At 37.1% G+C, this 24,392-nt stretch overlaps 1 protein-coding gene across 7 annotated transcripts in view; it reads right to left on the bottom strand.

Moving 5' to 3' along the window:
- LOC145960497 (uncharacterized) overlaps window positions 1–24,392 on the bottom strand; it is a 260,066-nt gene that overhangs the window by 42,598 nt on the left and 193,076 nt on the right. The gene's annotated exons all lie outside the window — the stretch shown is intronic.

Raw genomic sequence — 24,392 nt, 5'->3', positions numbered from 1 at the left:
TCTAGCCACGCGCATTGGCCGATTTTTTTAAATTAATACCTCCAATTTTACATGATGCATTTCAAAATGGTATATAACTTTTTAATTCGGTTTAACGAGATCTATTTATGGTTTTTTTGGGCGGATGATAGCACAGACACCCTGTATATGGCTCCGCCCTTTTTCTCCTGCACCTCCACTCCGAAAAGACTAATCTAACCCAACCCGTATCTGAGACATGTGTGGGATATACTTCGCATTCAATACATGTTTTTATTATACAATTAAATTGTTAATAACTTCTTAATAAAAATAATCGCCAACTAAGAATTTTCTGGAGGTTACTCAGAATTATGACCTTAAAAACATATATCAAGGTCATCGGTGAAGTTGCCGTTAATTTTTTATTATTTTACTATTATTTTATTTTTATTATTATCTATTTATTAAAATCTATTTTATACATTTCTTTTTTAATGGAAGGGACCACCACTTTCTCGTAGTCTCCGTAGCAACAATATGTGTCATATATTAATACAAAATAAATATAATAATAATAAATACAATAATAAAAAATTCTACAAAATAAATTTATATATTATTTTTATTACAATCATTTTTTTAAAGAAACTTTTTTATAAAAAAAAGAGTACATATTGGCAAAGAGTGGATAAAATGTATCACATAACTATTGTATCTATGGATACTAAGGTATCTATGGTATAAAGCGATTGATTATCGGATTCTGTCCATCTCTTTTGAATAGTTCGGATATGAATCATAGCACGGACACGAACCACATATACTGTGAATAATTCGGATATGAACGGACGGAGGCTGGTGGCCACTCTCAGGCTTCTTTCTAAAACATTTACGTTTGAATTGCTATATCAAATTTATAACGATAATTGTCTGTTACATATATACAGTCAATCAAGTCTGTTCTAATAGATTTTGCTAAGTGTCTACTACAAATTATTGTCAGAAAGACTGCAGATTGCAAAACCTGTTATATCAGATAGTAATAATAGAATGTTAACAGAAATATTACAAAATCTGCTGACATAATTTGATAGTAGAACACTAGCAGAAATCGAACAGAATTGGCACAGAATTATCACAGTAGATTGATAGCAGAAATGGAGTAGGATCTGCAATGCAATTTGATCAGATTGTCGGCAGAAACCAAGTGGATCTGCGCACACAATCTGATAGCAGATTAACGACTCAAGCGGAACAGGGTTTGCATGCGTGATCTGATAGCAAATTGGCAGTAAAATCTGCATATATTTGATTCGATAATTCCTTCATTATCGCCATGCGATGTAATATTCTTCAATCTAATTTTTTGTCAGAATAGATATAAAGTTGCAATTACTTAATAAAAAATCAAAAATATAATAACTATTCCATCACTTTAATTTCTAATATTTGATACAATTACAATATGAGATTCAGACAGAATCTCAAACCGATTAGAAACAACAGGATAAATGAAAATTATTTCCTGCTTTGATATATGTATAAAGCCTATTTGAAATATAAAGCAAGAGTTTAATTCTAAATAAATTATATCTAAAGTATTAGAAATTAAATTTTTAATTATTTTCACCATCTACTTTATTTATTAATAATTTAATTAAATTGAACTATTCCTTCGCTATGTGAGATATAACATATGTTAAATTAAATGACATAAACATATATTAAATGTCATATTAGAAGAAAATCAAGAGACATGGTAATATCTCGCGCCAAGTTCTCGCGCAGCAACAGCGAGGCATCTCGTGTATTTATATGCGAGTTGGATAGTTAAGAGTAACATAGATTATCAGACCTTAATAACAACTGGACGGATCAAATTCTTATTAAGCTTAATCGATAGCTTGGGTTTAAGTTATATAATAAAAATGTCTTTAATTTTTTTCTACATGTATTGTGAACGGAGCACAGCGTGGCACAGTAGGCAGCGCACTAGCCTACAAAATCAAAAGTCCCGGGTTCGATTCCCGAAAAATTGTATACGCTTGCTCCTCTCTCGGAAGGCAGCGGCAATCCACCGAGAAATCTTGCGATGAAAATCTCTCTAATCTAGCCATTCGGAATCGGCATTAAACTATAAGTTCCATATACGTGTGATAATCTGGTGCGCAAAACAAGTATATGAAAGAGAGATCACCACGTTCGGATTGAACAAAAGGACTGAGGAATCGTGAACGGAGAAAATGTGACGTAAAGTTGAAATATGGAAACTTTTCTTTTAAGAAACGTCACCGTCATCGTCATCGTCAGCAGCACACGTATATGTATACATGTGCACACACATGCATAAATATGTAGCAGTATTGCGCTACACGTACATTACATAGATACACACATGTCATAAGTTGCAATGTGTTGTACGGTTAAACTGTTTGATGGAAAATTACGTTAGTAGCATTTTGCGACATTATCGATTACCGACGTACGATTACCGATAAATCTGTAATAACCGCACTTTAGACAGTTCTCTCAGTAAATTCGAAAAAGAGAAATTTTAATATAATTTTGCACAATTCGATAGGGGGTTATAAATATCTTGTATAATAATATATAAATAATAATATAAATAGATCTCATTATATGTAATTATATGATTATATATAATCAGATGTAATTAGATATAAATATATGTAATTATACATAATTAAAAATAAAATTATATAAATATAATTACATCTAATTACATCTAATTATATATGAATATCTATAAACATTTTTTCCCGGAAATTGATATGCATATTAAATGTTTGGTATAATCTAGACATTATATCTGAAATTACACAAAATAAAATACAACAATAGGATGAAATTACACAAAATAAAATGAACACATCATAAAAAGTACAGTTTTCTTAACACAATTTTTTTATTTTAATTTTGAAACAAATATTACAGATAAGGAATAAAAATTTGGGAACAGTTGCGTTTCAATTTTTAAAAGTAGATGCAATTCATAAAAAAGGAATGAGGAACAAAACCCAATCCGTATTTGTTTCCTGTTCACTTAAATTTTTCATTGTACCAGAGTCCTTAAGATGTCTATAACAATAAGATATATTTCGCACATTTATCTTGAACGGAGTCAGATTTATATATTTCCTGAATACTTATATATTTCTTGAAAATTCCTATACGAGAGTATTTTTATAAGTATTTTTATTTACTTGTTATAATATATATACTTGTAACATCTCGTTTTCGCTGGGAATTTGATTGTAATTGTAGACGGACAACTTGTCGGAATTCGAAGTTCGTACGGAATAGCGAGAGAGAGAAAGAAAGAAATATGCAGTGTTCTATTTAATATGTGAGTGTTTATTATGTGTATTGAATACAATTGTGTGTGAGTGTGTGTGTGTGTGTGCGCGCGCGCGTGTGTGTGCGTGTGTGTGTGTGTACGGTTGTGTCGTGCGAGGCCCGGCCGCGAGACAGTTTGCCGAGTTTTTGTACGCTCTTTTGGCGCGGTTTTTGTGGCGCGTAGCTCCGGCGATTAGTTGGTGCCGAGGCTCTAATTAACGCACTGATTTTGATTTTGTCGGTCGGTCGGGTGGACGATGTTTATTGCTGTGCACAATGAATTTACAATCAATTACAAAATTAATTGCTAGTCGTCGGAATGATTTCGCGACTATCGATGTACATCCTTTTTATTCCAGTGGTTCGGTCTCTAATTCGAAACGGCTTACTTAAAGTTGGTAAAATTAATGCTTTGAAAAGGTCTCGAGAAGGGTTACAAGAATATGCAATAAAAAGTAGAAGGTTCCATTTCAAAAATTCAAGGTGGCCTTATCGTGACCTTGGCGACGCCATCCAAGGTCAAACACATGGCGCCAGTAAATAGACCTTTTTACACCCTACAACTTTTGTTTGAAACAATTTTTTGTAAAACTTCTATTTTTTGTGATATTTCGAGGTCCCGACTCTTTCGAACACTCCGTATGCCGTAGCGATGTAATGACACGTTTCCGATCCCAGGTTCATTTGCAAAAAATGATTCTTATGGTGCCCCCGACAATCTCTGAAAATTTGTCGTTTGAATTTCCGAACACCCTGTATACATCCACTAAATTTTTATATAAAGTGCCTACCAAAAGTTCCGGGCCACCTAAATAATTTTTGAATGGTTTGAAATATAGGATTGAAATTTATAGGGATACAATGGGATCACAAAGTCTATTATTTAGCCACAAAAACACCCACCTCCACACCCCCGGGAGACGGGGGAGGGGGGAGCAAAAAATCTTAAATGGCATATGGGGTTTAGTGAGGGCTCGTTCGAAAGGGCTTTCCGAGACGAAAACAACGCGAGGTCGTCGAGATCTGTACGATTTTTTTTCGCAGAGTTATGATCATTTGAACATTTCTATTGAGATTTTGCGATAGCGAGGGTCCACGGCGACAACAGAAGAAAGATAAGGCTTCACGCGGGCGCGCGCGTTCCTCTCTCTCTCTGTATGTGTGTGTGTGTGTCTCACAACAGAGATAAGGATCCCGCGGTTCGTCACTTCCGCCGTATTTAATGACTCCAAACTCTGACTCCCTCTCTGTCGTGTTTGTGTGTGTGTGTGTGTGCGCGCGCGCGCGCGCGCGTGTCCGGCCAACCAAGGCAAGACCGCTAGCGTGTCCGGCCAACTAAGGCAAGACCGGGATGGGAACACTGGTGTATGTGAAGGAATAAAAACACTAATTATTTTATCAAATGTTCGAATTGATGTCCTTCGACAACTTGGCAATGTCCTAAGCGAACGTAAACGTATCGATAACGTTAGTTAAAAAATCGGGTGTGATTGAATTTGAAACGTTCACCATTTTTTCCCGCAGATCTTCTAAATTTTTGGACCTAGTCTCATAGACCTTTGTTTTCAAATACCCCCAATAAAAGAAGTCTAATGGGATCAGATCTGGTGATCTCGGTGGCCATTCTATTGTGCCTCTTCTACCAATCCATCGATCAGTAAAAACATCGTTGAGAATATTTCGAGCTTCCAGAGAAAAATGAGCCGGTGCCCCATCCTGCCGAAACCAAACATTGTGGAAAGCTTCTCCAGCAATATCCTGAATAGCCGATATCACTTGGCTTCTTAGCAAATTGCAATACTTTTGAGAATTTATGTTTCCTTCAATAAAAAACGGTCCGATAATACGATTAAGCATTATTCCGGCCCAAACGTTAACCTTCTGAGGATACTGCGTGTGACTGTCTCTCATCCAATGCGGATTTTCATCTGCCCAATACCTCATATTCTGTCGATTTACAGAACCGTTTAATTCAAATGTTGCTTCGTCAGAAAAACAGATCCAGTTGAAAAACTGACGATTATCAGCAAGTCGTGTCATCATTGTGTCGCAAAATTCCACTCTTCTGTCATAATCGTCTTCGGATAGCTCCTGGACTAGATGTATTTTGTAAGGATGATAATGATGCTTCTTCAAAATTCGATGGACTGATGTTGTGCTAATATCATTTTCTTGAGCTGCTTTCGAGACCGATGTATGGGGATTATCGTATACGAGAAAGATATCCAGAGAAAGATAGGGATGTATGTGGGAGGAGGTCGGACGTGTCTTTACGCCCATTTGATCAACGAGCGACAGAATCCATCCGTGGCAACGGCATTGACGCATATCCTGTGGAGAGAGCATTCACACATTTTTCAGCCTAATTTTTCAGACCTCACACCTAATGCTGCTTTCTAACACAGTGATATGCGACTCCAGAGCGATGTTGTTATCTTGCTCGATGGATGCAATGCCGATTGCCATGGAGGATCCTTGAAAAGGTCGCTCGCTGAGAAAGATAGGGATGTACGCTTCTGGCGAAGAGAGGGGTCTCGCGTGCCTTGGGGGTGGGTCGCGGACGAATGCGCAAGCGATCCCGTGGCCCCCTCCACTGTGCGTAAGGAGACAACCATGGGGTTTTAGCGGGTAGTCGGGAGGTAAAACTCCCGGAGTCCCGCAAACCCCCGTCAATTCCCAGATTGGCGGGGGGATGCATAAATGCATTTCCCCATGTAAAAAAAAAAAAGACAGAAGGGAGGAAGAAAAGCGCAGAAATGCGTCAGTCTGCTTGGCTCCGGATGTAATGTTTACGCGGTTCCCAGGGCCTGAGTGTTGGAAGATTAAGGAAGGATGCGTAGTAAAAAAATAAAAGAAAAGCTTATGAATATCAATTTTATTAGCAGCGCCAAGTATTTTAATTAAAATCTTTTTTATTTTTATATTAATTTTCAATCTTCAATTTTTAAATAAATTTTAATTTTTAATATTATTTTTATAATTTAATATTATTTTTGAAAATTCAAATAATTATAAATTAAATCGAAATTGGCAAATAAGAGCTACAGCGCAGTAGTTGAAGCGCGGGGAAGAAATACACTTCCTTCTTTCTGATTTGTTTATTTCAAAATAATTACATTAGTTTATTTAAAAATAATTACATTAATAAAAAACCAACGAATCATCCTTTGATTCCTCATCAGCGCGATGTTAATAATATATATTACAAATTATTATGACGCATTAAATTATAAAAATTTTTTCATCCTTGACGCGTAGATGACGATAAATTGTATCCCACGGAGATCTAGTAAGTTTCAATAGTTTTTCAAATTATTATAGTTGTACTGTGTTAAGTTACAGCGTATCTAAAATTCGAATAAAAATATGAATATCGAAAGATATTATACATGAATTAGCTTTTTATGTTTAAATTATTATAGTAATCAGAAGCATCAGACTCACCAGATTCCGCGCTTTTTACAATTAATAACGATATGCTGTTATGGGTCTCTCATATTAGTTTGAGATTCAATGATGAAATGTATAAATATATTCTCCACCGACATTTTATGGGAGGTCTAAAGCTTGTTACAACTTGGCGATAATTTTTGCTTATCAATTAGGAGTAATGAAAGGGCGATAGTTGAAATGATCAAGAACAACGAAGACTTTCAACCAATAATCAAATTGCTATCAGGAACCGCTCTGCCCCGATAATTAAGGGAATCCCTCAATCTATCTGTTTTATCGACGAAACACTGTAATTTTTGGGCATGTGCCATTTTTTATTGCCTACATAGAATTAAAAATCCTTTTCTACGGTTGAAGTATAGATGTAAACGGACACGAGGAAGCTGATTATATACTGAGAAAGAAAAAAAAGTATAAAATTATATACACTCACCCGCAAAAAAAGCGGTACACCTAAAATTTGAGAAAATTTCATCAAATTTTAAATGATCATAACTTGGTAAATAATGATGATAAAAATATGTTTAAAAAAACAAAATGAAGGCTGTAATGTCCACTTTAATAATATTTAAGTGGCAATTATGCTCAGCCATTGTTTTCAAAATGGCGGATAAGGAAGTGAAAGGATGTAAAATTGATTATTAAAGGATCGAGTTTGGGACGGTGCACGGCGTAAATCAGGTAACGCAACCCAATGAGACCAAATGCTCGTGAAAGTGTGGAGTGTTATCTTTAAAATGTTTTTTTACCGAGCTCGATACGATGATTTTTCGCTGAGTTATTCCGAATTTAATTAAAAACGCTCTTTTTTCTTCTTCAATTTGCAGCTCAGCGAATAATTATCGTATCGAGCTCGGTAAAAAAGCATTGTAAAGGTGATACTCCACACTTTCACATGCATTTCGTCCCATTGGGCTGCGATACCTGATTCACGCCACGCACTGGAGCAAAGCGGGAACCTTTATTTATCGGTTTTGTATGCTTTCATTTATCCGCTATTTTGAAAAAAAATGGTTGCACATAATTTCAATTTAATTTAGGTGTGTGTGTGTGTGTGCTCGTTTGTATACCACAAGGATAAGGACCCCGTGGTTCGTCAGCTCCACAGTATTTAAAGACTCCAAACCCTCCTTGTGGCGTGTGTGTGTGTGTGTGTGTGTGTGTGTGTGTGTGTGTGTGTGTGCTCGTTTGTATACCACAAGGATAAGGACCCCATGGTTCGTCAGCTCCACAGTATTTAAAGACTCCAAACCCTCCTTGTGGCGTGTGTGTGTGTGTGTGTGTGTGTGTGTGTGCTCGTTTGTATACCACAAGGATAAGGACCCCGTGGTTCGTCAGCTCCACAGTATTTAAAGACTCCAAACCCTCCTTGTGGCGTGTGTGTGTGTGTGTGTGTGTGTGTGTGTGTGTACGGGCGCACGCATGTGTGTATTAATAGTGGGTATGACCTCCTCGTGCGCGTATTACCTCATTCATACGATCAGGCATACTCTGTATTAGTCTTTTTATTTCATCCTGCGTAATTGCATCCCATGCATTTTGAAGAACTCTTTGAAGTTCTTGCAGTGACTGAGGTGCAGGTACGTGATTTCGTACTTTCTTGCCGAGATTGTCCCACAAATGCTCAATGGGATTTAAATCCGGACTACTTGCTGGCCAAACAAGTCGATTTATGCCAACTTCATCGAGGAAATCAAACACTCTTCTCGCAGTGTGTGGTCGAGCATTGTCTTGCATAAACAAGAAGTTCTCTCCGATAAAGGGTGCATACGGAACAACATACGGAAGGAGTATGTCTTCCACGTATACATCTGCGTTCATGTTCCTGTCAAAAAAGTGCAAATCTGTATGAGCGTCCGCTGAAATACCTGCCCAAACCATCACAGAGCCTCCATTGTAGCTGTACCTTTCACTTACAGTACAATCTGCAAATCGTTCTCCACGACGACGATAAATTCGTTCTCGTCCATCTGGAGAATAGAGACAAAAACGAGATTCATCGCTAAAGAGTACTTTGCCCCAGTCTGCGTAATTCCAGTCTCTATGCGCAACTGCAAAATTGAGTCGAGCTACGCGATGACGACCTGTAAGAAAAGGTACAGCCGCTGGCCTGCGCGAAAACAGATTTTGTTCCGCTAATCTTCTCCGAACGGTGTCAACGGATACATTGCAATTGTGGACATCCCTTAAATTGTTTCGAATTTGAACAGCTGTTCGATGTCTGTCTCTTAATGAATTTAAAATAATAAATCGGTCATCGTTTTCATTGGTACGTCGAGGGCGCCCAGAACCAGGCCTCCTCTTGAAAGAATTGGTGTCTAAGTACCTGGCATAAGCACGTTGCACAGTTGACACTGACAGATCAAGTGCCTCAGCAACGTATCTTCGACTTCTGCCATCTTCAATTAAAGCAACAACTTGAGCAGCTTTTTCTGGAGTTATCGTTGCCATAATCGAGAAGTAATTTCGAGAAGAAGTAATTAATTATGGTTTCAATAGATGAAGTTGTGTGAATGTTTTTTCCGTTTGAGACGTGCTTATGCCAGGTACATTGAAAGACTATAGTACAAGTTATGCGATTGATTTGCTAGCTCTCTAGACGCGTTGCTCCTTGCGACTTCATCTATTGAAACCATAATTAATTACTTCTTCTCGAAATTACTTCTCGATTATGGCAACGATAACTCCAGAAAAAGCTGCTCAAGTTGTTGCTTTAATTGAAGATGGCAGAAGTCGAAGATACGTTGCTGAGGCACTTGATCTGTCAGTGTCAACTGTGCAACGTGCTTATGCCAGGTACTTAGACACCAATTCTTTCAAGAGGAGACCTGGTTCTGGGCGCCCTCGACGTACCAATGAAAACGATGACCGATTTATTGTTTTAAATTCATTAAGAGACAGACATCGAACAGCTGTTCAAATTCGAAACAATTTAAGGGATGTCCACAATTGCAATGTATCCGTTGACACCGTTCGGAGAAGATTAGCGGAACAAAATCTGTTTTCGCGCAGGCCAGCGGCTGTACCTTTTCTTACAGGTCGTCATCGCGTAGCTCGACTCAATTTTGCAGTTGCGCATAGAGACTGGAATTACGCAGACTGGGGCAAAGTACTCTTTAGCGATGAATCTCGTTTTTGTCTCTATTCTCCAGATGGACGAGAACGAGTTTATCGTCGTCGTGGAGAACGATTTGCAGATTGTACTGTAAGTGAAAGGTACAGCTACAATGGAGGCTCTGTGATGGTTTGGGCAGGAATTTCAGCGGACGCTCATACAGATTTGCACTTTTTTGACAGGAACATGAACGCAGATGTATACGTGGAAGACATACTCCTTCCGTATGTTGTTCCGTATGCACCCTTTATCGGAGAGAACTTGTTGTTTATGCAAGACAATGCTCGACCACACACTGCGAGAAGAGTGTTTGATTTCCTCGATGAAGTTGGCATAAATCGACTTGTTTGGCCAGCAAGTAGTCCGGATTTAAATCCCATTGAGCATTTGTGGGACAATCTCGGCAAGAAAGTACGAAATCACGTACCTGCACCTCAGTCACTGCAAGAACTTCAAAGAGTTCTTCAAAATGCATGGGATGCAATTACGCAGGATGAAATAAAAAGACTAATACAGAGTATGCCTGATCGTATGAATGAGGTAATACGCGCACGAGGAGGTCATACCCACTATTAATACACACATGCGTGCGCCCGTACACACACACACACACACACACACACACACACACACACACACGCCACAAGGAGGGTTTGGAGTCTTTAAATACTGTGGAGCTGACGAACCACGGGGTCCTTATCCTTGTGGTATACAAACGAGCACACACACACACACACACACACACACACACACACACGCCACAAGGAGGGTTTGGAGTCTTTAAATACTGTGGAGCTGACGAACCACGGGGTCCTTATCCTTGTGGTATACAAACGAGCACACACACACACACACACACACACACACACACACACACACACACGCCACAAGGAGGGTTTGGAGTCTTTAAATACTGTGGAGCTGACGAACCACGGGGTCCTTATCCTTGTGGTATACAAACGAGCACACACACACACACACACACACACACACACACACGCCACAAGGAGGGTTTGGAGTCTTTAAATACTGTGGAGCTGACGAACCACGGGGTCCTTATCCTTGTGGTATACAAACGAGCACACACACACACACACACACACACACACACACACGCCACAAGGAGGGTTTGGAGTCTTTAAATACTGTGGAGCTGACGAACCACGGGGTCCTTATCCTTGTGGTATACAAACGAGCACACACACACACACACACACACACACACACACACACACACACACACGCCACAAGGAGGGTTTGGAGTCTTTAAATACTGTGGAGCTGACGAACCACGGGGTCCTTATCCTTGTGGTATACAAACGAGCACACACACACACACACACACACACACACACACACACGCCACAAGGAGGGTTTGGAGTCTTTAAATACTGTGGAGCTGACGAACCACGGGGTCCTTATCCTTGTGGTATACAAACGAGCACACACACACACACACACACACACACACACACACGCCACAAGGAGGGTTTGGAGTCTTTAAATACTGTGGAGCTGACGAACCACGGGGTCCTTATCCTTGTGGTATACAAACGAGCACACACACACACACACACACACACACACACACACACACACGCCACAAGGAGGGTTTGGAGTCTTTAAATACTGTGGAGCTGACGAACCACGGGGTCCTTATTCTTGTGGTATACAAACGAGCACACACACACACACACCTAAATTAAATTGAAATTATGTGCAACCATTTTTTTTCAAAATAGCGGATAAATGAAAGCATACAAAACCGATAAATAAAGGTTCCCGCTTTGCTCCAGTGCGTGGCGTGAATCAGGTATCGCAGCCCAATGGGACGAAATGCATGTGAAAGTGTGGAGTATCACCTTTACAATGCTTTTTTACCGAGCTCGATACGATAATTATTCGCTGAGCTGCAAATTGAAGAAGAAAAAAGAGCGTTTTTAATTAAATTCGGAATAACTCAGCGAAAAATCATCGTATCGAGCTCGGTAAAAAAACATTTTAAAGATAACACTCCACACTTTCACGAGCATTTGGTCTCATTGGGCTGCGTTACCTGATTTACGCCGTGCACCGTCCCAAACTCGATCCTTTAATAATCAATTTTACATCCTTTCACTTCCTTATCCGCCATTTTGAAAACAATGGCTGAGCATAATTGCCACTTAAATATTCTTAAAGTGGACATTACAGCCTTCATTTTGTTTTTTTAAACATATTTTTATCATCATTATTTACCAAGTTATGATCATTTAAAATTTGATGAAATTTTCTCAAATTTTAGGTGTACCGCTTTTTTTGCGGGTGAGTGTATTTATTTATCGACTTCTTAGATCAACATGGCGTCTAAAGCTATCACCTCATAAAGACATTAGACTTGTATAAATGTTTCGTAACTTTTATGTATAAAACAATAGCATACCCAATAGCGGACTGCACAATAAAAACTTGTGGAACTGTGAAAATTGAGTTTAGTAGTCTAATTAATAAATGGCATGTGCCCAAAAATTTCTGTCCGTATGTACCTGAAATATCAGTGCAGTAGAGTGGAAAAGCAGTGCATCTTTATAAATAACGTGATAGAGAGAGATACGGGATGAGGATTAGATGAGGCGCTATAATTGTGTAAGAGTTCAATGAGGGATCTCCTTAATAAGATAGCTAATCATACTTTTGGAGTGTCGGGAGAGGATAAAACACTTATTTGCGCGGCAAATCTCACAAAAAGATTCTTTCTTAAATAATATCATTTATAGATGTTTAAAAGCAGATAAGGGCAATATAACGGTTGTTCTTGACAAGGAAGTTTATTTAAAAAAGATGACGGACATGTTTAATGACGAAAGCACCTATTTGATTTTAAGTAAAAATTCTGTTAGGATTCAAAGCCATTGATAACATGGCTATGTGCCTTGGGGATAGTGTCATAAATGATGTTATGTAAAAATGCAGCTAACGAGTGTTAATTGAAAAGACGATGATCCTAAACAGTTCGGTTTATGAATTTTTAATAGGCTCTCGGTAATACACTATCAGTGCAGTTCAAGCACTTATAAGTTATATCAGAGATGTAGTTATGATTTTTCCATTTCACTAACAACTCATGGAGACCATTAATCATTTTTCTAATCGAATCTTCAGTTCACAGTGGAGGAGGGAGTTGATAATAAACTTAATTTCCTTATGATGTTACGATAATCGTTGTCACGGACGACTTCCGCGAACTCGCCGACGGATAGTCGCAGCCGAGATTAGGATTCGGCTAGACAAGTTGAGGAATTATTCGGTTATTTTGTCAATAATTAAAACGAATTTATTTCAGCGGTATGTATAAGAGTGTGTATGGTGTATGTGTGTGTGACTGCTCGTGTACAACTGTTTGTGTGGCGAATGAATTTTCAGCGTAAATGTGCGGCGTATAAATGTGTAGCGTATAAAAGTGCGGCGTATAAATGTGCGGTGTATAAATGTGCAGCGTATAAATGTATAGCGTATGAAAGTGCGGCGTATAGATGTTCGGATATTACGTGTGAAGTGTACAAATGTTCGGTGTGCAAGTGTTCGCGCTGTGAATATAATACAGTGTATAAATGTTCGCAACGCCAGCCCAATTGTCGCGGAAACAGGAATTCGTTTAAAGGGTTTCGCGCGATGCAAAAACGCATCAGCTATTACGATGGTCTGTTATGAACGCGCGGTCGATGACCGCGTGACGTACGCGTCGCGTGCCGGTGTTTTTACCGCGTATTTTGACGCGCGGTGTTAGTCACTGTAGATTTCGATGTATCGAAAACGCTCTCGCTCGTTATATGATTAATTCTTCGCGCTGGATGGAAAGTCGCGAGAATACGCCGTGCCGACGAGAGCAGCTCGTCGGAGGTAGCTCTTTTCTCTACTCCCGGTAATTATTTGCAATGGCGTTAAGGCGGCGGGATCTTTGCCGTGGTCGAAATCTCTCGACGGTATCGAAGTTCGCTCCAATACTTTCCTTTGGCGGATGCTGAATTAGATCGGATCTAGCCGTAGGCCCGAAACTGAGAGTGCTTAGCTGAGGCGGAGTGCTCTCCTTCTGTTCGTTGCTCGAGGCTGTTATCAGGATCGGTATACTTTACAATGACAAAAGAAATTTTAATTTTTTTAATTTTTTTAAATAATTTTTCAAAATAATTTTTTAAAATTTTTGTTGTTATTGTTGTAAAGTACTCTAGAAGTACATTTAACTTCTAATTGGAAAATTTTTTTCTATCTCTTATATTTCTGAAATATTCATCTCGAAAGAAAAAAACCGATTTTTTTTCAAAGGAATGTTTTACCCCCTAGACACGCGTATGGGCATGTATAAAAAAATACGTATCCCTTATTTTTGTCTAGAAAACAACATATTAAAAGCTCATCAAAATCGGAGAGGAGACACTTCCGTGCCTACACTTGTCAGTATATTTATTCATATTTTTACTCGAATTGTTAGATCTGCTGTGACTTAACACATTGGCACAGCACAACCATAATAATTTGAAGGACTATTGGAAACAATGCACTCACCATATCTCCGCGGAATACAATTTATCGTCATCTACGTATCGAGGATGAAAAAATTTTTATAATTTAATGCGTCATAATAATTTATAATATGTATTGTTAACATCACGCTGCAAAGGGATCAAAAGATGATCCATTTATTTTTTATTAATGTAATTATTTTTAAATAAACTAATGCAATTATTTTGAAATAAACAAATCAAAAAGAAGAAAGTGTTTCTCTGCGCTCCAACTACCGCGCTGTAGCTTTTATTTGCCAATTTTGATTTAATTTTTAATTATTTGAGCCAAACTTCAAATCATTTGATTTTAAGATAACTATTTTACATAACAATCGTTAAAATACTTCTATTTAAATTAGTTTTCATCCTTAGTTGGCGTACTACAATTTTTATATCATTTATTTTGTAAGAAGTTAAAATTATTTTGTACTTTATTTAATATAGAAGTTTTTTTTATAGTTTAACATAATATTCCTTTCAACTTGCCATTTTATTATAAGTATGTGGTGATATAGCTTTAATAATTCTCTCTTCTATGTTCTATGAGGATATCTTAGATATCTTCAACTCTTTTTACCTGAAAATTCAATTTACAATGGAGGAGGAGATAATAAACTTAATTTTCTTGATGTTATGATAATGAACTATAATTTAATAGAATTTGATTGCTATCACAAACCCAACTTTTCCGGGAGATATCTAAATTATAAGTCGAATCATCTACTATGCCATAAGAGAGGAACACTTGTTGGATTAGGGGATCGTGTTTTTTTATTATCACATCCAAGATTTCATGAAAAAAACTTTGAAAGCTGATAATCAACATCCTCTTGGATAATAGCTTCCTCTGTTTTACATTTTCAATGTAGTACGAAAACGTTTGAAATTGTTATTTGCCAAAAATCAAACAAAATTAGTGCCTAATGAGAATCATATTTTAAAAAAAATTCTGCTCATATTTTACAATACCTTATCCAATCTTTACCAATCTTTCGGAGCAATTTAAACTAATCCTTTGTGACCTTGACACTGGATTATCTTATACTAGTCTGGACAAACTTTATAATTTTGTTTAGAGTTCATAAAGACATAACGCCAAAAGATTCATGCAATTTGATAAAAATCCGATATATATATAAAATCCGATATATTATATAAAATCTTATGAGTCGTCGCAAAAATTATGAGTCGTCGTATGTCGGTCAGACTAATAGCCAATTGAAAAAGTAAATTTCGGATCATCGGATCTACATCCGGAGAAATACCTAGTTTTCGGTCATAATTAATCATAGACTTGAATTTGATTGGGGAGAACCTGAGATTTTGGACAGAGAGTCCTCATTTGGCAAAAGATTCATCTCTGAAATGTTGTTTATTAAATGACAGAAAAATAGCTTGAATTTGCAAAGTGATACGAAGAACTTGCACCTTACATTTACGATGATAATAGATAATTTACCGAAAATATCAGGTGTTTGTCCATAAATTTATATGTTTGTCATTGTTTGGTACAAACGGTCGTCGATGTGTCACGACCACACAATAGCGACGATCAAAACAAGGCATCATCGAGAGAATTCGGGAAAATTCGGCGATTCTCGGGAATCGGGCAATAACCGAAATCAGTGAGACGAACAGGCACTTCGCCTCGAGTCCTTGATCGACACAGTCACGTTTTATTAACTTCGTGCTCATTATGTGTATTATACGCGCGGCTATCTAATTATAACGACTGCGAACTTCGTGATTCGAGCTCGTTTTTTTTCCACAATAAATCTTGTAAGATCAAGAATCGAGTCCTTACTGAATAAATTATATCCAGTATTCCCAGTTTGTTCTCGACAAAACGGCCGTTACATACCAGCAAATTTTAAACGAAATTGTGGACGAATAACTGGGACGTCGATAATTCGACGATACAGTCATTATCAAGTTAACCGTTTGTTCTTGGTTGTATTTATGATCTAACAACCGAGGACATATTTATGCATTTAAATCATTGAATCTTAAATCGTCATAAGAGATATACAATGACGTATTGTTATCAATTTGTACAAAGAAAAAAGTGCAGAATCTGGTGAGCCATCTTTCTGACTACATAGGCCTGCGAAGATCAGTTACAAAAAGCACAGTAGATAAATTTGATAGATTTTTTGACGCTGAAAACGAATCTGGCCATAGAATTTCCTCAGCAGGTCAGGTTTTCGAGTAATTTATAGTTAAATAATTCAAAAATTATTTCGGCAAATTTCATGAATTTATTATAGAAGAATTTAATTTTTTGGAATATTTCTGCCAATTGTATTCTGACATTGTATAGTACTAGTCTTCACCTTTCAAATCCATTTTCGATTGCCGCTGCAGGATTTTTTTCGTTGAGATATACAAGTATGAAATAGTAGGTACATAAGGCGGGTTCTAACTCAGGTCCTCTCAGGGGGGGGTGAGGCGCGAGGGGGATTTCGGAGGCGCGGGGGAATGACGTCACATGAGACGGAGGGGATTTCGGCGGCGCGGGGGCTGCGGGGCGAGGTACGCTTGTTTCGGCGCGTGCTGGATGTTTTATCGCAAGTATAAGCAATATTGTATTACATACCGTGTCGCGCGAATTTATAAACAGTATAAACAGCTGCATTCCTTTGAAAGACAACGCGTGTGAGAGAGAGGGAACGATAGCGTGAAGAGAACGCGTGCGAGAGAGAGGGAACGATAGCGCGAGGAGAACGCGTGCGAGAGAGAGGGAACGATAGCGCGAAGAGAACGCGTGCGAGAGAGAGGGAACGATAGGTCGAGATGATCGCGTACGAAAGAGAGAACGATAAAGACTTATAACTAGCGCGAGAATAATGACGGGTGTGATAGAGACAACGATAAATTCTTATAACTAGCGCGAGAGAGATACCGCAAGGAATGGGAGCGCAAGGGAAAGGCGTGTAAATAACTGCGATTTTTTTTTACAATTAAAAATATAAAATTTATTAAAGTGTGCTGTGTAATAATACATGTGTGTGTGTGTGTGTGTGTGTGTATGTGTGTCTAATAATAAGGAGAAGAATAATATAAAATTTAATTTAAAAATATAAAAAATATATAAAAATATAAAAATATAAAAATTAATATAAAATATAAAAACTAATATAAAATATAAAAATATAAAAATTAGTATAAAATATAAAAATATAAAAATTAATTTTAAAATATATGGGGGGGGGGTGATGCGCCGGGCTAAGGGGTGGCCGCTCCTAGAACAGAAAAAAGACATACATTTGAAGTTTTAATAATTTATTTTAGGACTTTTGATGTATTATAAATTGTAAGTTACTTACACTGTTATCTATGATCCATTTATTTTAATTTGTGCAAATGGGACACATGTTGCATGGTATTATTTGATATAATGATTTTCTGCATTCTTTACAATAACTGCCTATTAATAGGACACAATAAGCCGTTTTATGTTTCCGAATAGAATCGGCTTTCCGAAATGAAGATGCCAGTCTAATAAAACAGTCTGAACAATATCTTGTCCCTTCTTCCAGATCATAATAATAATATGTGATGCAACACATTTTTATAGTCACATCCAAGTTACTTATTTCCATCTCGTTTAAATGTCGGCACTTTTTCTATCTTAATTCCATCATTATCACTGGCATAATCAGAATCCACTAAGGATGGTATTTCCTCCTCGAATTCTTCCTCAGACCCAACCACGTCTGATTCGTCCAGATTATCGATTTCCATTAAATTATCATCTTCAATGATAATAATCTGTTCAATGTCATCATCGATAATAACAACATCTTCGTCATCAATGTCATCATCGATGATATTAACATCTTCGTCATCAATAATAATAACGTCTTCTTCAGCCATTATACGAGACCAACGAAACACAGAAAAACAACGAAAGAAATATTTGGATCTATTTCTTCTTCACTTTTTTTATAGGTACCTATCGACTCGCGCACTGCTAAACTCTTTGTGATGAGGCAACGAGGTCTCGGTACGAGATTGTATAGTAGAGATGTGGCATTATCACCATATCAAAAACGCGTCGTAAGAAAAAAGTATGCGCGGTCCCATGCATTTATCGCAAGTATAAGCAATATTATATTACATACCCGGTTGATAAACAATATAAACAGTACATATGCCTATGTCCGGTTTATAAACAATATAAACAGCTGCATTCCTGCGGCGCTCGCACAACGATATACATTAATCATTCTTGATCTCTTCCTGGTATACCCGTTACCCGAGGAGTAAGGATCCTCCGGTATTTGACAATATAAACACCCCAGAATCATCTTCCACATTTTTTTCTAGGAAGAATTCGCGCGTATCAGCGCCGATGTTCGGCTGCTTTGCGCCTTTGTTTTCTCCGTTTTCATATAAGCGAAGGTGATACGTGCGAATTCTGAGATGTAAATAAATGATTGATACATCATACTTATGTATTAAATACAAAGATAAGAAAGGTTTAGACGAAATATATAAGGAGGATTGAAGCGCATCAAATCATAGTACGTGATTTGAACGCCCATCGATACGTCGGTTGTAAAAGTATAGCGGTGTTCTGTTAGAAAGATTTTTGCGCGATTAATGTATAAAAGTTAAAGTAGACGAAGATCACGCGTTGTCGGCTGACAGTGATTGCATTAGTGACTGCAGTGAGAACTCCACGGAATATATCGACAAAATAGTGTCTGTTGCGGAAATTAATGCTCAAAACAGACGTACAAAATTTTGTACCATATACTTTTATTATTCCACGCTTGGTGCTTTAGCTGTATGTCCTTCGTGTATGATTGCATTGCAAGGCGTGGATAGTCAAAACATGTATGTTGTTCGAAAGCATAAAATTGAGACACTGATGCAATGGATGGACGATACCGTTCAAATTGTAGGGATCCGTTGTATCTAACATTTCCGTGCAATATGTGCCCAATTTGCACACAGTGAAAAACATTGAATAAGACTGTATAAAATGTGCGAGCAACGTGAGAAAAAATTAATTTCAACATGTTCTGTTATAATTATGATTATAATTATAATTATACTGTGCACGCTGAGTATTTTGATTCTGAATATTTTGATGATTATAAACTTGATGTCGTCGATGCTCTGGAGGATAAAAAAAATTCACGAATATGCAACGAATATCACCGGTGTATTTTCTACACGATCGTGAACTCGGTTTACGAGTATCACGAACTAGTAAACACGTCATAGGACAAAGGGTCTATGTCCACCCTGAACCTCCTTATGACTGGCCTTACTCCGCGAGAGGGAAAATATACAGACGGATGTTCGATGAGTGTAAAAAAGAAGAAGAAGAAGAAGAAGAAGAATTTGGCTATAAAAAGGACTATTACGACTATACGTCGAGAATTATGCGGAAGGTCTATCATTTAGGCAAAGCTCTATGCATTAATATTTATATAGATATTGAGAAGTGCGTAGAATTGATGATGATAAACAATTTGCGTACTTCGCAGTATAGGAGTTGGAAAGATCCTAGACACGTAGCGATGATCCGAAAAAATTGGGACGATAATGATATGAAAATTTGGCGATGTATGCATCCAAGTGTCTATAAACGATGCTTTCAACGTCATAATTATAAGAGTAAGCTCTATCACGTTCAAGATAGCAAACGGTATTGCTTATCGTGTGCAAAAGTCACGTGTAAGTGCTCCGTAGAAAACTGTGACGTAGTGTGAAAAAAGACAGGAAATATGGAAAACATCGAGCAGACTGAACGCGATCCGGTGGAGCAGTCCCGCCAAATTGCCACCTTGGGCGAGTATTTTGCATGGCTGCAGCGTTGCGAGGAATTTATTAAAGACCTCGAAGAACGCAGTCGTGTCAAGCGTCCGCGACTCTCGATCGGAAATAGACAATCTCTGGTGGCTAAAATCGCGTGACTCGAAGGTGCAAAGACTCGATTGCAGAGACGGTTTATACCCAGTGGTGGTGATTACAGCGACGACAATAACGCGGAAAAACTCGTTTAGCGAGAGATCGATACCGCGTTCAATAGCCGTATTCTGACCGGTGCTTTGATTAACGCAAATCATATCGAACTTCGTCAATTTCTCGAGGATGCTAAAGACATCGTGCTCGAGCAAGTGCAAGACGTTATAAAAAGACACAACAGTGTAAAAGTGAATACTATATTCAACGGTGAATTTGTGTCGGGTGATAAACGCGCAAATAAAAGAATCAATACGAGAATTGGACTAACACGTTACCATGGGGACATTACCGGATATCTTTATAAAATGTAAAATGTAATGTAAAATGTGTGTGTGTGTGTTATACTATTAAAAAAAATGTTAATAAAGATTTTTGCATTTTTATATTTCATATATTTTTATGTAATGCATACCTTACACATTTATATTTCATATGTCTTTTATGTAATGCATATCTTACACATTTATATTAAGAATAAATACATATATAATACTATGGAAAGAAATATTAATAATGATTTTATATTTTATGTATATTTTCATTTTTTCAAATATTATATGTTATACACATTTTTTCCTGAAAATTAAAAATAAACATTGCATGAATTAAATCACATTGTCCTTATGTATCCGAGAGTTGTGCGAATTGTCAAATCCCAACCATTTCACGTAAACCTCGTCACCCCTCCTGCGCCGTACTTTCTCCACGAGATACACGTCCGGATAATTCGCGCGATGCAACTCGTGCTCGTAGAACGCTCCAGCGATAGATTTTTTGCGATAATCCTCAAGTAGATAGCTTACGGGATTAGTATGCTGCACTTTTACAATTTTAAACACCTCGGTTATCCAATTTGGTGTGTAACCCTTCTCGAAAAGTGTCTTGTACTTGCTAACTCGTACCGAGTCACCTACTTTGAATTTCGCCGGACCCGCGATATTTACACGGTTGTACACAGTAGCCAAGAGTCTTTCAGCGATCGCGGGGGTATCGTCGACGTGTCGCATACCAATCGTTCGATGCTTGCGCGCGTTGTAATCCGATACGAGTCGCGGCAACGCGTTGATCCACTTGTAAGATCAGTTTAGCGTAAACATCTTCCACATGTCGTTTTTCAGCGTGCTATTGAATCGCTCAACGATCGATGCCTTCAATACCGAATATGTAGAATAGTGATTGATGTCATGTTTCCGCATGAGCCGTTGCACGTCAGCGTTATAAAATTCCTTCCCTTTATCGGTCTGTATGTTTCTCGGACACCTCTTGCTACCTCGAATTATCTCGGCGATAGCGTCAACTGTCTCGCTTCCGCCTTTACTCTTGAGTGGTACGACCCACGCGTGCTTGCTCAACACATCGATGACAGTGAGTATGTAGTGGTAACCTCTGTTGAAACGAGAGTACGGACGCATCTCGACGATGTCAGCTTGCCTCAGGTCATCGTATCCTCGCACTATGACGTGTCTTCGGGGAAAATTTTTTCTCGCCGGTGCGTGCAGTTCGTTCACCAAAAATATAAACGCCAAGCACAAATTAAGCATGCAAACAAACAGTACTTTTACAGATCCTTTTTATATAAGGCTAAGTATCCAAAATAAATGATTTTGAGAAACTAATTATTACGCTCTATTTATATTTTTATTTGTCCGTTGGATAGATATTTAATATCATCAATTGCACAATTATCGAAAAAATTGTTCTTGAGTATAACTTTTAAAAAGTGTAATGAGTAAAAAATCTAATTCTTATATAAAAAATATCTAAATAAATATATTATAAAAGATATTTTATAACGTATCTATTAAATGTTAATATTATTATAATTAAATGTTAATATATTATAATGTATCTATTAAATGTTAATATATCCATAGTTTTCATGTTCTCGTATAAAAATATTTTATTTTATTTTATAATTTTAAATATTTGAAATTAAAATGTGGAATGTATGTTATATATATACAGGGTGTCCTAGACCACCCGTACACCCCTTTTCTTTCAAAAACTAAGCATTTTAAAGAAAAACATTTTCGACAAAAATTGTATGGTTTTGAGAGGAACATAAGATGGTGTCATTGGTTTGACCTTGGATGGCATCGTTAAGATGACGTCAAGGACACCTTTAATTTCTTAAACGGAACCACCTATTTTTTATTGCATATTCTTATAGCTTATGACGAGAGCTTTCCAAAACACTATAATAAAGTATTTTTTCATCAAGTACTTTTAGAGTTATAAGGCTTGAAATAATTTCTTAATTTTACATAAACCATAAAATATCTAGTAAAATATTCATTTTTCGATTATCTTACCTTAATACTTTTATGTACAAAATAATGAGAGGAATCGATTGGTGTAAAGAAAACACATAATTGTTTCGAAAAAAAAATGTAATTGTTAATTGCAAATTACATTTCTTTTTTCGAAACAATTTTGTGTTTTCTTTACACCAATTGATTCCTCTCATTATTTTGCACATAAAAGTATTAAGGTAAGATAATCGAAAAATGAATATTTTACTAGATATTTTATGGTTTATGTAAAATTAAGAAATTATTTCAAGCTTTATAACTCGAAAAGTACTTGATGAAAAAATACTTTATTATAGTGTTTTGGAAAGCTCTCGACATAAGCTATAAGAATATGCAATAAAAAATAGGTGGTTCCATTTAAGAAATTAAAGGTGTCCTTGACCTCACCTTAACGATGCCATCCAAGGTCAAACCAATGACATCATCCTATGTTACCCTTAAAACCATACAATTTTTGTCGAAAACGTTTTTCTCTAAAATGCTTAGTTTTTGAAAGAAAAGGGGTGTACGGGTGGTCTAGGACACCCTGTATATATACAGGGTGTTAAAAAAGTATCGCATACGCTCAGTGCCATCCGATAGAGAAGGAGAATTTAAGAAAAAATGTCTAATACAATTTTTCGATCCCATAAATAATTTCGCCGCAATTAATTATTGTAATCAGTTAATCAGCGCGGAGCTACAAGAGGAAGCCAGGGGCGAGGCGCGCGAAGTCTGCGGCTACCGCACTCATACCATGCTCTCGTACCGAGCGGAGGGAAAGTGCTTGCGATCTATTTATTTATTTTATTCACCTTCTTTTTGATAAGAGTAACAAAATAATTTACAGGAACAATCATCACGTAAAAATTTGCGTGATTATATCACGATACAGACTTTGTTAATTTAATGAAAGAATTTATTTTTAATAAGTAAGAAGGCAAGATAATTTAATTAATATTTTCAGTTAACATTTTAAAAAATGAGTTAAAGAGGATTAATTTTCGCTTCTTACTTATTAAAAATAAATTTTTTCATTAAATTAACAAAGTCTGTATCGTGATATATTAGAATCACGCGAATTTTTACGTGATGATTGTTCCTGTAAATTATTTTGTTACTCTTATCAAAAAGAAGGTGAGTAAAATAAATAAATAGATCGCAAGTACTTTCCCTCCGCTCGGTACGAGAGCATGGTATGAGCGCGGTAGCCATCGCGCCGCAGACTTCGCGCGCTTCGCCCCTGGCTTCCTCTTGTAGCTCCGCGCTGATTAACTGATTACAATAATTAATTGCGGCGAAATTATTCATGGGATCGAAAAATTGTATTAGACATTTTTTCTTAAATTCTCCTTCTCTATCGGATGGCACTGAGCGTATGCGATACTTTTTTAACACCCTGTATATATATATATATATATATATATATATACACGTTATATTGAATGATAATTTAGAATGAATCACTATCCAGACAATGAAAAAAGAACAAACAATGTTTATTATGTATGAAAATAATATATAAATATGATAAATAATAAAATTACTTATCGCATATGTGTGTGTGGCGATGGACTATGACGCGAGATCACGCAACGAGATACCGTTTAATTTATAATAAGGCCGACTTCGCGAAGTTCCTGTATGATCGAAGTTCCTCTAGGATCTCGTTGTCGTGAGCATTGTGGCCAG

This window comes from Camponotus vicinus, unplaced genomic scaffold (assembly GCF_025532165.1).
Source record: "Camponotus vicinus isolate PSW18456_S1 unplaced genomic scaffold, iyCamVici1.0 SCAF_10, whole genome shotgun sequence".
Taxonomy (NCBI): domain Eukaryota; kingdom Metazoa; phylum Arthropoda; class Insecta; order Hymenoptera; family Formicidae; genus Camponotus; species Camponotus vicinus.
This window is presented reverse-complemented; position numbering and strand designations above follow the sequence as displayed.